The following is a 13,343-nucleotide window of genomic DNA, read 5'->3' as shown; positions in this document are numbered from 1 at the left end:
CACTTGTCGCAATGTGATTGGGCCACTTGTGGGAATATTTCCTGGAATATTCTTTTTGCTCACTAGGCTATACGGATGCCTAGTCAACATCCCAGTCAAACTGTACCAAAATTCGCATGTTTGACTAAACGATCAGAACGTGATATCTTTCTCATACGAACTTCGTTTTGAGTAAAATGAGTTGCGTTAGGATCGTATCACCGAAATAGACGTGGTCATTTAGGTTTTGATCGATTCTAAGAATTTTTATTTTTGAGCAAATTTTTGCCCCAAATCCAAATTATAATCACTCCTTCCCACTGAGAGGATTTCGGACCCACAAAAGTTGGTTATCTGATGAAAGTTGAATACTCTTCTCCTTCCAAAGTTCTATCAATTGATTCTACTTGGAAAAATCTCCATGGCAACCACTTGGGTTCACTGACATGCCTTGCCTTGCAAATGGCTTGGCACTTCAACCAATGTTCTCCTTTTGCTGTAGATCCAATCCAACGCTTATTGGTTGCTTGTTGATTAAATACCCTGATGTACCAAAGCGATCCGTCGGTGCTTGGAAAGATGATTGATGGCCTTCCCACTGAGAATCATGTTCCTCCTTTGCAAAACATGCATTTGATGCAAGCTTCTCCTTGGAAACCACTTTTCCAAGTTAAGCTCATTTGAGTGACCTACATCAATGAGTTCCAATATCAGTAATAACAAGAAAATAAATGTCCATTCTTTTACCTCCATGCTTCCAAATTCCACATCTGGAAGAATGCATTCGCCATCTCTTTCGCTTCTTGGCATCAACACATCAAATTGCATTGTAGCCCATTTGATATTTTACAAGGGCTGCAATTTTTTTTGGCATTTTTGTCCACTTTTGCTTTTTGATTCCATCATCCTCTAGTATTAACATGCTTCTCATGTCATGATTTGAGAATGAAAGCTAATCATGAGCCTCTTTCTCAAGAATGGACCTTCCAAAATCCTGTAACATCTTCTCATAAGAAACACCTTTCAAGGTTAATGGTGTTTCCTTGAAAAACACACATGAAAGAATATAAGTTGACGACCTCTTCCTTTTGCTTCTTCAAAGAAAAAAATTTCACATCATGTGAACATCACCATGTAATATTACATCTTGGTGTATAAATTATCTTGGTGTTTAGTTGATGGTTTACTAAACACAAGTCGACAAAACCTGCTTCTTCAAACAACTGACTTTCAAGTCAAGCCTGAACATGTGAAACAACTTGATGATTTACAACAAGAATTCCACATTCTCATGGAACAACTCGCCACATCACCCTTTCATCTTTGGAGACAAAATCAACTCTTCCAAGTCAATATAACATAAATGTAACAATCGATTGACCAACACAAGTCAATCACTCATGCATGTTCAAGCACAATGAAACTATAAGAAATTCCACCATTCACACACACAACCTCTCATGCATGTATAACAATTCTCAACTCTATACCTCTCACAAGTACAATCACAAGTACAAGAATCCCATTTGTATGGACAAGTACTTAAAGATATGAAATGACCAAATTTGTTGCAATAAAGTGAGTCAACATACTCCACTTTCGAACACCTTCCTGATATAAACATGCAAGTTCAAGAATGAAAAATGCATGCAAATTTGTAGTTGCAAATTTCCATCTTTGTTGCATCTAAGTGAGTCAACATAACTCTATTCCAACATCTTGCTTCATACAATATGCAACATACTTTCAAGAGAAACGAAATGCATCCAAATAACAAGGAAATGCATCCATAAGGCAAGATTTTCATCAATTATCAAAAGAAATGCAAGGCCTTAATTGTTTAAGAAATCTAACCATCTCTTTCCAAACCATTTTAATGGAGTGTCTTTCTGTTGCACTTCATCATGTGCATCATCCTGACCCACATCAATTATGGAATCCTCTTTTCCATTCTTGACAAAATCTCTCTCCACCTTCTTCAAATGTCGTGGATGACTTGTTGGATGCAAAGTCCAACACTTTTCTACAAGATGACCCTGCTTATGGAAATGAGTGCAAAATAATTGCATCTTATTTGCAACATGGTTTCCATTATCCAATGGACCTTTGATGATTTGTCTCTTTTGTTTTGAAATTTTCTTGTGTATGTATATCCTCTTCTAACACCTCAAAACAATATGGTTATTCAAGCCACAAAAGGAACATGTAAATTTTCTTCAAATCTTATGTGAAGATTTACCATGTTTATTATAATCAAAATAAACTTGATTAAAGGCAAATTATACCTTGCACATTCAGCTTTGTCACCTTCTTGAGTAGGTGAATTTGATGAGGTAGTGGCTCTCTTCAAAATACCAACAATGGTTTCAGTGACCTTAGAGCTTTCCACATCCTCTTGTTTTCCATTTCCACTAGTTTCATGCTTATGAGCATCTTCTTGCAAAGTGGGTATAAAACTTTTGCATTCCGCATGAACACAAACTTCACAAGTTTGAGGTAATGAACATGTAATGAAATTCCTTCTTGGAACACCTCATATGCCTCCTTGGATTTGGAGAATTCTCCATCATGTTGTCCGTAACCAAGACCCAAATACCTATGCCTTTCCTCAACAACAATTAGCTCAACTATGCCTTGTGCATGGTTGCCTAACCCTTTACCCTCATAGCCCATATTGACCAATAATTTGGACCCTATTATTGATCTAAAGATGATTTGAGGTTTTCATTGATGTCAACCCAAGCAACACCAGGGGCTACCCTAATCTTGAAAGGGAATTTTGACTTGAAAACTTACTCTATTTTGAGTCAAGGATCTTCTATATAGATTCTACTCGTGGAGATGTTTCCTTTGATATATGGTTTGAGAGATATTCATGTTTGAAGTTAGTAACCCTAGTTAGTGGGCTAAAACCGTATGAGGTTGTGGCATGGCACTCATAATTGTTTTTGGTCATTGAGTAGTCATTAATTAATAAAATTTTAAGCTCTTAAAATCCCTCTGACATTCTCTATAGAAGCCCCTCTCAACTCTATAAAAAGAAATCTCATATATCCTCCAAATGTAGTGATCGTGGAATTTTCGCTATAACTTCATTTCTGTGAAGTCTTAGATTCTAAAATTAAAACCCATTTGATTCGAAATCTTGATGAATGTCGTGACCAAATTTCAGATCTTGTTTCGCTATATTTTCGGAGATATGATCTGTGGAAGTTAGGGTTTTTGGAGGCTACCGAATTTCATCTCTAAGAAGTGACCTTGGGATCTGAGAGGAGGATTGGAATTCTGTAAAAAGTAGTGGATAGTGCACAAACTGTTGTTTTTTGTATATCAATTTAAGAGTTGAAGGAGGAAACAGTGACACACGACACGTCGTACAAGTTCTCTCTCTTGAACTAGTCCATAATTAGGAAATTGTGAGAGATTGGGCATAACTTTTCCTTGAAGAATCCAAATTGAGTTAAACCTATGGCATTGGAAAGAAGAATTAGAGGGATACTATAGAACTGAATATCACATATAGGGGATTGGAAAGCACAGAGATACATCAGATTAAATATCGTGCTCCTAGAAGGAAAGAAAAACTAGGTCAAGTGTTGTCAAGGGCTGCAAAGGACCAGACTTTCTAGGGCAACAAAGAGAAAGGTACAGCAAAACGATGCAGCAGAGGTAAGCTACAGGTAAGTATCTTCTGTATATGCATGTTCATCTCTTAATTGCATTAGTTTATTTGTATTCTAATTTGTTTTTTTTGTTTAGCACTGACATATGTTCTACAGGATGAGGTAAGTTTTACTATTATCATGTCATGGGTATTTCTTTGAAGACTTTTTGTAGGTATTATATATTCATCGAGAGAAGAATCAATGCATAATCTAATGTTTTGAAGAGTGAGAAAGGGTAGCATGACAAGAGCAACAATCAAGGTGCAAAAAAGCAGCAAGAAGTTCACCACATGAAGTCTTCAAGTGGGAAGCACTACATACAATCATCGTAAAAGTATCATTGTACAGAGTCATTGTAAAATCATCATTGTAAAAGTTGTACAAGTGTCTATCTACCAAGAGTTGAAGAGGCAGTGTTGAGAGGTCTATGATCATCATTAGGTGGTTGTGTCATAGTTGGGGTTATGGTCTAGTGTGTCTTCTTCTTTTACATCATTCTATATCATTGTAAAGTGGACCATTTTCCCTAGTACGAAAGTCCATTCTTCTTTTATTCTTCTATAGGGTTGTAGGGTGGTGCTAGGTTGGTGCATGAAGTCACCAACAAGTTCAAGCCTGTGAAAACTTCAGGGTGGTAGAGTGGTGCTAGGGTGAGTTGTATCTCATTGGGTGTTGGGGCATTTGTTCAGTTGACTACTGAACAATCTCGGGCGTTGGAGTGTCCATCCAGTGGGAGCTAGAGAAGAATGCTTTTCTAGAATTATAGGAAGTTTTTGCTTTCATTTCAGTTGGGGCTAAAGATTAAAGAATTTATTAGAAAAGTGTTCGGTGGTTTTTGAACCGGAGGGGGTTTTCCACCTAAAATATTTGTGCCTCCTGTGTTCTTTTATTTATTTTTATTACTACATAAACGTTAATAATAATTGAAGATTAACTAATGCTATGAAAATATTTAAAAGTGCTAATTTCTAAGGAAAATTGATTCCCCCCCCCGCTCTCTCAGTATTTTCCAACACCTGTTCCTCTAGTGTGTCTTTCAAAAGCACCAAAACATTCATTTTGACGGGAAATTGAAGATAAACTTGAATTGCATACCTCATTTTCATGCACATACCTGGCTAGGGTTTCCTTGGCATCATGGAGTTGAATCTCCATCTCATGCATCTTTTCAAGAAGCTCTTTCTTCTCCTCCTTCATGGACATCAACTACTCTTGAATTGTAGTGATCTCCTTCCTATCTTCATACATCTCTTGTACCATATCTCTCATGATGATAAACTCTTGCAACATCTCTTCATCAAAGAGTCTTTCTAAGGAAGATGGATTAGAAAAATCACTTGTTGAAGCATCCATCACATAAACTTGCACACAGTTAAATTCTCCTTGCACACACACACAAACAATAGCTAATTTTCTAGCTAACCTTGGCAAACCATCTCAGGGTTAAAATGAGCTAACAGTGCTCTGATACCAACTTGATCTGAAATGTTGGGAAAACTTGTTAATGTTATGCAAGCTCCCTCATCAGTATTAAAAATGTGTTTAGGATCGTCTCAAATTAACCAACAATGAGGAATTATGTGTCAAGTTTATGTGTCTTTTATGAGCAATTTATGAGTTTAATTAGCTGTTTAAAAACACATATGCAGTAAGTAAATTGCAGAGAATTAAAACACAACAAACTCATAACACACAGCTGATAAAGGAGTTCACCCCTCCTCTTCTACATCTCCTTGGATCTACTTCAATGTCTAGGCCCTCTTTGGATTAATGCCCAATTCTTTGTGTTGTCTTAGGGGGTCCTGGCCTAGGTTCAAAGTTATTTATGCCAACCAGAAAAAACCTACACTGTTGTCCCTTTCGACAACAACCCATGTAGCACAGGCTGCAGTCTCACCCAAAGCAATATAGGGGGATGCAAGAACCAAGTTTCTGCATCGAGAGACTAGTGTGATGTCTTTCAATACCTTGGATCTACCTTCGTGCAAATCGCTACACTTCTAGGGCTTGTTATTGTAACTATGTGAAAGTTTCCCTCTAACCTTCGCGAAGGTCCTCAGTCAGTATTTGCGGACCTTAAACAGTGGATTTACCTACTTTCGCACATCAAAAAGTAACCCTAGATTGGATTTCATGTAGATCTACTTAATTAGTTAGAAAACATAAGAGAAATGGCTTGTAACTTTGCGGAAGTGGCTAAGAATTCATTTCATACATTATTAAGATAGATTCAGTAAATTTGAGTACCATTCAATTATTATTTCATAAAAAATATCATTAATCCGCAACATATAACATAAACAGATACAATTGAAATACTCAGTAATTCTTCGAAAGATTGTCTTTATTGATCTTCAAGTCACTGATTACAGACTCTCCTATCTTGTGCACATAGCTGTAGGGATCTGCACACTCAGCTGTGAACTCTACCCAAGCCTCCTACGCACTCAGCTGTGGGAGCCTTCCCTTCTCTACCTAAGCGCATGAAGTAGAGCCTTCTACCTTAGCTCTTTCCCAAGACAACAAAACTCTTCAATGTACCCAATTTTCTATCTTAACTTCCTTCTAAGACTCGCCAAGACCCGACTATTTATATATTTCCTAATACAATACCATGGCCCCCGGCTCATGGGTGAGTCTTCAAAACTGACCAAAAACAAGGGGCTAAAGCCTCTTTGACTCTATCTATCTGCATGCTCCACGTCCACATTTTGTGGAGACTTTACATCTTTTACAAATTTATTTACAAAAATGACTAAGTTTAATTCAATTCTACCCCTCGGGACCCCATCCCAACAGGCCCCCAACACAAAGATTGTGACTCACCCTCGAGTCACTGAGTTGGTTGTTCCACTTTCTGGCAGAGTTAACTGAATGCCTTGGTCAATGCCTGAAGCTCTGCGATACTCTGTTCTACTGCTTATTGTACCTCTTGGACCAGTTTCTCTATCGTTGGCCCCTCTAATACAAGTTGCATTGTCCTCTGTGTCTACTGCATGGCCTTCAACTTCTCAGGAATGTTCTGTAAAAACTGGCAGGCTTCCTCTATCCATGGCTCAAGCCATGCTCTGAGCAAGGACTGCTTTTTCTGTAACTCCAGGATCTACATCAATTTTGGCTTACCATCCTGCAAGCACGGGAAGTGATGGATATGCACCAACGTCTGCGTCGTCATACTGATCTCATCATACTATTGCTACGCTTCCCTGATTTCTGTGTTTAACTATTGTAGCGTAGGATCCTCCTGTAGTGCATCCTATAGGCCCATTGCCTGAATGAAATGTTGGTCGCAACCTTGACCTACGACCTCTAGCTGAGTCATGGATTCTTTTACCACAACACCTCTTTGTTCCCAAACTTCCGGCGGTGTGGTCGGCTGCAACTTCAAGTACAACTCAACTATTTCCATCCGAAGATAGGAAGTCACCTTATCAACCTTTTCCATTGATGTGTGTACTGCAACATCCAATTTCCTTACTTTATCTAAAGCCTTTGCATCGTCGGGTATATTCAACTCAGGTACGAACTTACAAGCCTGCTCAATTGTTGTGACCAGGTTCTAGTGTTGTGTCCGCAACTCCTCCTGTTCCTTCAATGCCTGAGTTTTTTCTGTGAATAACTACTTGTTGTTGACTTTAAACTCACTGAAGATAGTGAGCGTGCAATGTTCTTTGATCTTCAGCTCATTTGAGACCCCCTGATGTAGTGCATGAAGAGACTCAAGTGGCAGCGCGACAAGGTTCAGTCCCATATATTTCACTGTGTGGAGCACCACGCGATCCTCGTCCGATTCCACGCATACTAACCCCTCTGGTAAAGGAAAGACTATGAGATCCAGATTCTGTTCAATCTCTGTGACTGAACTACTTCCCTGTGTCAGGCTTACTTACGCGCCACTTGCCTTTCTGACGTCCACCTAAATCTTATTCGCCTTTACCTGCAACTCATGCAGATCCTCCTGGATGCTTCCTAGCATCTGCATGCATTGCTGCTCAAATTGTTACAATGCCTATGTCATTGTGTCCCATATCTTGTGGTCGATCTCATCGAGATTGCCTTCTGTCAGCACCATGGGATCCGGATATGTCTGCTTTACAGACTTATGCTTCTTTCATCGGCCACTCGTATATTCCTATCCATGTTTCTTCAGAACCAATGATGTGCTTTGCTCCTCACCATCACCTCCTCCCTGCTCTGAAATTTCTTGTTCGTCAGTGCAGTGCATAGCAGAATTCTCACTCTCCTCAACATCATTTTGTTCCTTCTCTTCCTATGCTTTAGCAACACGCACTTCCTCTATTTTTGCCTTCTCTGCAGCTGCCTTAGCAGCCTCCTTCTTCTTTTTCTTGGCCAATGTGCACACAACTTTCTTAGTGAGTTCCTTTCGCTTATGCACAACAAATCTCTCTATGCCTTTGCTGTTTCACATCTCCTGCATTGTAGGTGTTAGAGTCGATCTGGTCATCCCTCCGTCAGAGATCATTTTTCTTATTGTATCCCATTTTAGGTGTCTCATTCAGCTCTTCCATTTGCATTCCATTAGGGTCATTCCAATGTATAATAGAATGGTCTCTTCACTTGTTTCCCTCATGGTTGTACCTACTGAGTTGGTCAAAATTTCTCAAAGATCATCAAAGTTGATTTCTGTCATTTACAGTCATAGATGGTGTTTTGGTCAAAAAAGAGTCTTTCAGTTTCTAGGTCTAGGGTTTGGTCTTCAAAATGTCAAATAATGCTAGTAGGCTAGAGGGAGGTTCAAAATATGTTTTCATTTCGAAAATTTCATTGTCATACTGATTGATCATGACTTTTCTTCAAAACCCTGTTTTGAAGAAAAAGTCGTCTTTTCGTCTTTTGAAATAATTGCCATGTATATTTTCAAGGTTTTTCGGTTGAAAATGTTCAAATGCAGCCTCTGGTCATTTTTTGCCGAAATATGATGCCACCACGCCTGCAAAAGTTGACAAGATTCATCATCAGCTCAAAAATCAGTGGAAACAAAGACAAAGTTGTATTAATTGTGAAAAAGTGCCAAGTCAAAACATTACAAAGTGGGTTTGTGAGAAACAAAAATCAAATCCATCAATATAAGATGTTTTCATTGTTTTGAAATATCAATTTACATCCAAGAGATCAAAGAAGGTCGAAGTTTAGTGGTGAGAGGGTGAAACTGTAAATTCCAAGCCAAAGCTGTGTTCAAAGCTGGCGCGACGCATAGAGTAGGTGGCGCGGCACACTGGGGAGGTGCGGCGCATTGGGTGCGACCATTCAATGCAAAATAACATGGTTGTGGCGCACCAGGAAGGCGCGGCACGTTGGGAAAGCTACACGGCGCATACAGCTGAGCGGCTCGAAAAGTTCCAAAACGGCCTCCAAAACGCCAAGTACCTTTGTTTCAAAGGGTAGGCACATTACTAAAGAGCAGACCAACACAGTTTTCATACACCAACGTCTATTTCTCCATGGCATTTTGTATAGTAGTCATGGCATCTGAGCATTCATCTAACTATGAAGTGGAAACCCAAAGTGATTCACCCATGGAGGAACATGCACCCCAGAGGCCTCATAGAGGCGGCAGACATATCAGAGAAGAACCAATCACCCTCACTGAATTATAGGCCTGCCCTCTAGCCATATTCTGTTTTTAGCATCAGTCATGTTATGATTTTTGTGAGAAGGTGGCTAATGTTCAATTTCATCATGAGTTGGCTCGTCTATTTGTGCTGCATTTACATGGAGATCAGGTTACTTTGGCTGGTGTCACCTTCACACTTACACCAGAAACCATTTCACTAGAAACTGGCATACCAAACATTGGAGAACCATGGAACAAGAGGAAGAAGATTGACCAATAGCATTATGAGCCATATATTAAAACTGGTTTCTTGAGGCAGCTCAAGAGAGTGTTTCCATTCAGATATCTTAAAGATGAATATGCTCCACTAATGAAATTAATCATGAAGTATTTCAGCTGTGAGGGACGGTTCTCTCGTTTATATGATTATCACAACAGGTTGCTCATGAATTTCACCCGGGTACGGATGATGAACATTCCTTATTTCATATGCCGGAACATAGAGAGGATGACCACCCTTGTGCAGCACAAAACCCCTCAACAGCAACTTAACAGTGTTTATCATTTTTCTCTCATCAAGATTTTGGTGGTTCATCAGCTTGGATTACAGGGCATCACTTGGGATGATTTCATCTCCCGTGATTTCTTCAGAGCTTCACAGGGGCTTTCAGAGGTTGGGCATGAGACAGGTGGACCTTCTCATCAGTATGAGTTCCATGAGACCATTAGTGTGTCGGTATTTATCACATATCAGAGGGGCACTAGACATTTGCTTACAGCAGCAAAGCGAGTGTTATCTCCACCCGATGTGGAAGGGGCCTTGCTTCCGACATCAGCACCACAGGTACAGGACAAAGGCAAGAGGCCAATACAGGATGAGGGGCCTTCAGGTGAACGAGAGATTGGCATCATTCTCATTCATGATGATGATACAGATATGGGCCCAGAAAGTGCCAAACTTAGAGATATCATCCAGGAGCAGCAGACAGAGATCAAAGCCTTATCCCTCAACTTGGAGAGGGCTAAGTGGAATATTAAATACTTGGAGCAAAGTAATAAGCAGCTTGAATATCAGCAGGCGATTATGGAATTACAAAACATCAGGGAGAATCGTCAAGCTGCTCAAAGGAGGAGGATTGAACTCTCTTCATTGGAGCAAGAGATTAATGATGATCGGGAGTCTTGGCTCGAAAGAGTCAACATCCACTTAGAGGGACTACTGGACAAGGCCGACAAAGACAAAGCATTGCTGAGACACATGGCTTTCCACTACATGGCATGGAATAAGGTTTGCAAGGCACGAATAAGGAATCTAAAGGCAAAATTAAAGAAGGCAATAAGGAAGCAAAAGAGGCAAAAGGAGCACGATCGTCTTTGGATATTGGCCAAAGCCTCTTTAGCCCATCATCACGCTTGATAGAGAAGGTCCAGCCCAAATTTCAAGAAATTTGGAGTAATTTTTGGCATTTTGAAATTTTTTGCACTAAAAAACATGTTTTGCTTCCCTATGCGTCATGCCACGTGGCACGCGCTTTTGCTAGGGAGCTCCAAATTACAAAAACTTTGCATTTCGGGATTTTTCATGAAAAATCATGGTTTCTTGTGCATGGCCAAGAAATTTGGGCAGGTTTTGAGTACTCAAGAGGCCAAAAACACTCAAAAAAATGACCTCACTGCCCCTATTTTGACACACAGGAAGCAGTCTTGGGAGATTGAAGTTTTGGAGGGGAACATGACATCCAAATTCAGAAATTCTACTGGGGTTGGAAAGTAGACAGGTAGACCTTTCCAACAAGCACACTTGGGCTCAATTTGGACTTCGGGAAGTACCTCAAAATTAGCTCCAAAGTGGTGCGACACATAGAGAATCAGGCGCGACGCATAGAGGATTTTTGCCTATTTTTCACTGTTCAGCTCAGAAATTCACCCAGTTTTGACCAGTTTTGATTTTTGATGTTACAATTTACCTTTCATGATGTAATTTGATAACCATGATGTAATATTGGCACATTTTTACTTGTTCTAGAGGATTCATTCACTAAACAGTGAAAAGTAAATGAATGAATCAGTTTCCTAGCATATAGGGGTAACTTGTTTGACTACATAGATTTCAGTTCCTTGTTTAGAATTGGTTCAAACAGCTCCTAGAATGATGAGCTCGACCCCTAGAGGCATGGGAAGGAGTTAGGCTTGTCTATATCATGTAATTTCTCAGTCATTTTCAGGGTTGGATACTTGGGATTGCTTGGCACTCTATTGTACATTTCATTTCTGCAATTTTGGCAAAGGAAAGACCAGGGTTTTGTAGCTCTTGTTGGGATCCATGTGGCTCTGTGTTTTGATGGTGTTTTTATCTATGTATTTGTAAGTTCACTGATGTTTATGTGTATCATCTTCCCTTCTCTTGTCTTCTGCAATTAAACAAATGAGTAATTAAGGTAGAATTCATTAGACTGCTATGCTCTGCCTTGATATTTTGTTTAATTCTACATGTTTTCATCTATTTGAGGAGGACTCTTGAGACTTTCTTTCCCTCCTTAGCCCCTCACTGGTCTAATCCATCCATTCATTCAATCCAAAGCATCAAAACTACTGCCTATCTTGCCCCTACCTGAACTCTGCAAAAATCTGGCCTCATCCTTGGACCCAAAATTTGCCTTTCCCTTTTTCCAACAAAACCCCCAAAAACTCAAATTAAATCCTTGCACTTCATACCTAGCCTAAGATCAGTTGTTAAATCAGTCATCTCAAGCCCCATCGATTATCTTTCGCTAAGATTGAGTTGGAGAGAGCCCTCTCCTGTCCTCGTAGGGCTAGCTACGAGGCTAAGTGTGGTTTGATGTGGACCTAGAACCTTGCCTTTTCAGCGTGAGGCAAATCTAGGCTCTAACAGTAGGATCGTTCCATTCCAATGACCAATACCCTAAAACTTCCTGCACATATGTCTCAGACACTAAATAAGACAGTACATGCCACGTTCCTTTGGGTTCCTTCTGCACATGGATCGAGACGTTGTGAAAATCAACCTTGAACTCCGCCTAGGTTTTTAATTGCTTGAACAAGGTTGGGGACAACCTTGGTCATTGATTTATTACCATCCGAAGGTCCATCTCCATGAGGACCCAAAAAAAATTTGTTTCCTTGATGCAGGCTACATCCTTTGTGGCCCATAGTGAGGTAAACCTTGCGGCCTCAATCAATTCGTCCTTGTGTGGACAAAATTGCCTATCCTCCTTTAACCTCCATGCAACTAATAAAATAGATAATAGAATCCAAGAATAATGAAATGGCTTGTTGTCTTCTTGGGCTTCTTTGCAGTTTGCGAGGAACTCCTGACAGACATACCTTGACCAATTATATTGCATGCCCTTCACGCAATGTGCAGCAAGTGATATAACTGGTGCTAGAACTTCATCCGCACGACAGTTTCGCATGATCTTTCCTACAAGGATATGGGCGGAAAACTAGATTGCCTAGTCTTGTATTGATAGAATTGAGTATCCTTGCAACTTCTTCACTAGACCATACTCCTTTTTCATTTGATCAGCTAGCTCCTTTTCCCCTATTTTTCCTGCAAATTCCTTGGCAGGGTCCACTCCTTTGTGGGGCAAATTCGTTACACTGTGGATCAACATATTTGTTATCAGAATAGGTTGCCCTAGCCACAAAATCCCATCATGCACCAACACGAGGAGCTAGCGCACACATACCATATTGATAGGGGAGCAGTGATAGTTCGGTACTAATAGCATATTCAGTAGCCCCGATTGCTCAATGTTGCAGACCCACTTCATAGGTTCTAACTGTGTAACTCCTATGTCATCATAGTATATCTTCATCACATACTTATGGGTCTCCATATGTGTAAATTTATCCTGATCTGCGATGTCCTAGTCCTCCAATTTCAACAGCGGGATACGCACAAGCTTAGGGCCTTCAAATGTGACCTACTCCGGTAGCAGGGGAGTGGATACCCCGAATTTTCTTGAATCAAGGTCCTTGGTCACTTTAGTTTTTCCCTTTCGCTGAGGGATGTACTCGGAAAACACAGAGATAGGCTCGCTCCCCTCGGCATCAACTTCTTTGATGCCTTGGTACTCCTCTTCCTCTAAATACACTACTTT

Source organism: Pinus tabuliformis, chromosome 9, assembly GCF_031772625.1.
Source record: "Pinus tabuliformis cultivar Carrire ecotype Pingquan chromosome 9, CPIR1, whole genome shotgun sequence".
Taxonomy (NCBI): Eukaryota; Viridiplantae; Streptophyta; class Pinopsida; order Pinales; family Pinaceae; genus Pinus; species Pinus tabuliformis.
The sequence above is the reverse complement of the archived record's forward strand: the minus strand, read 5'-3'. Positions refer to the sequence as shown.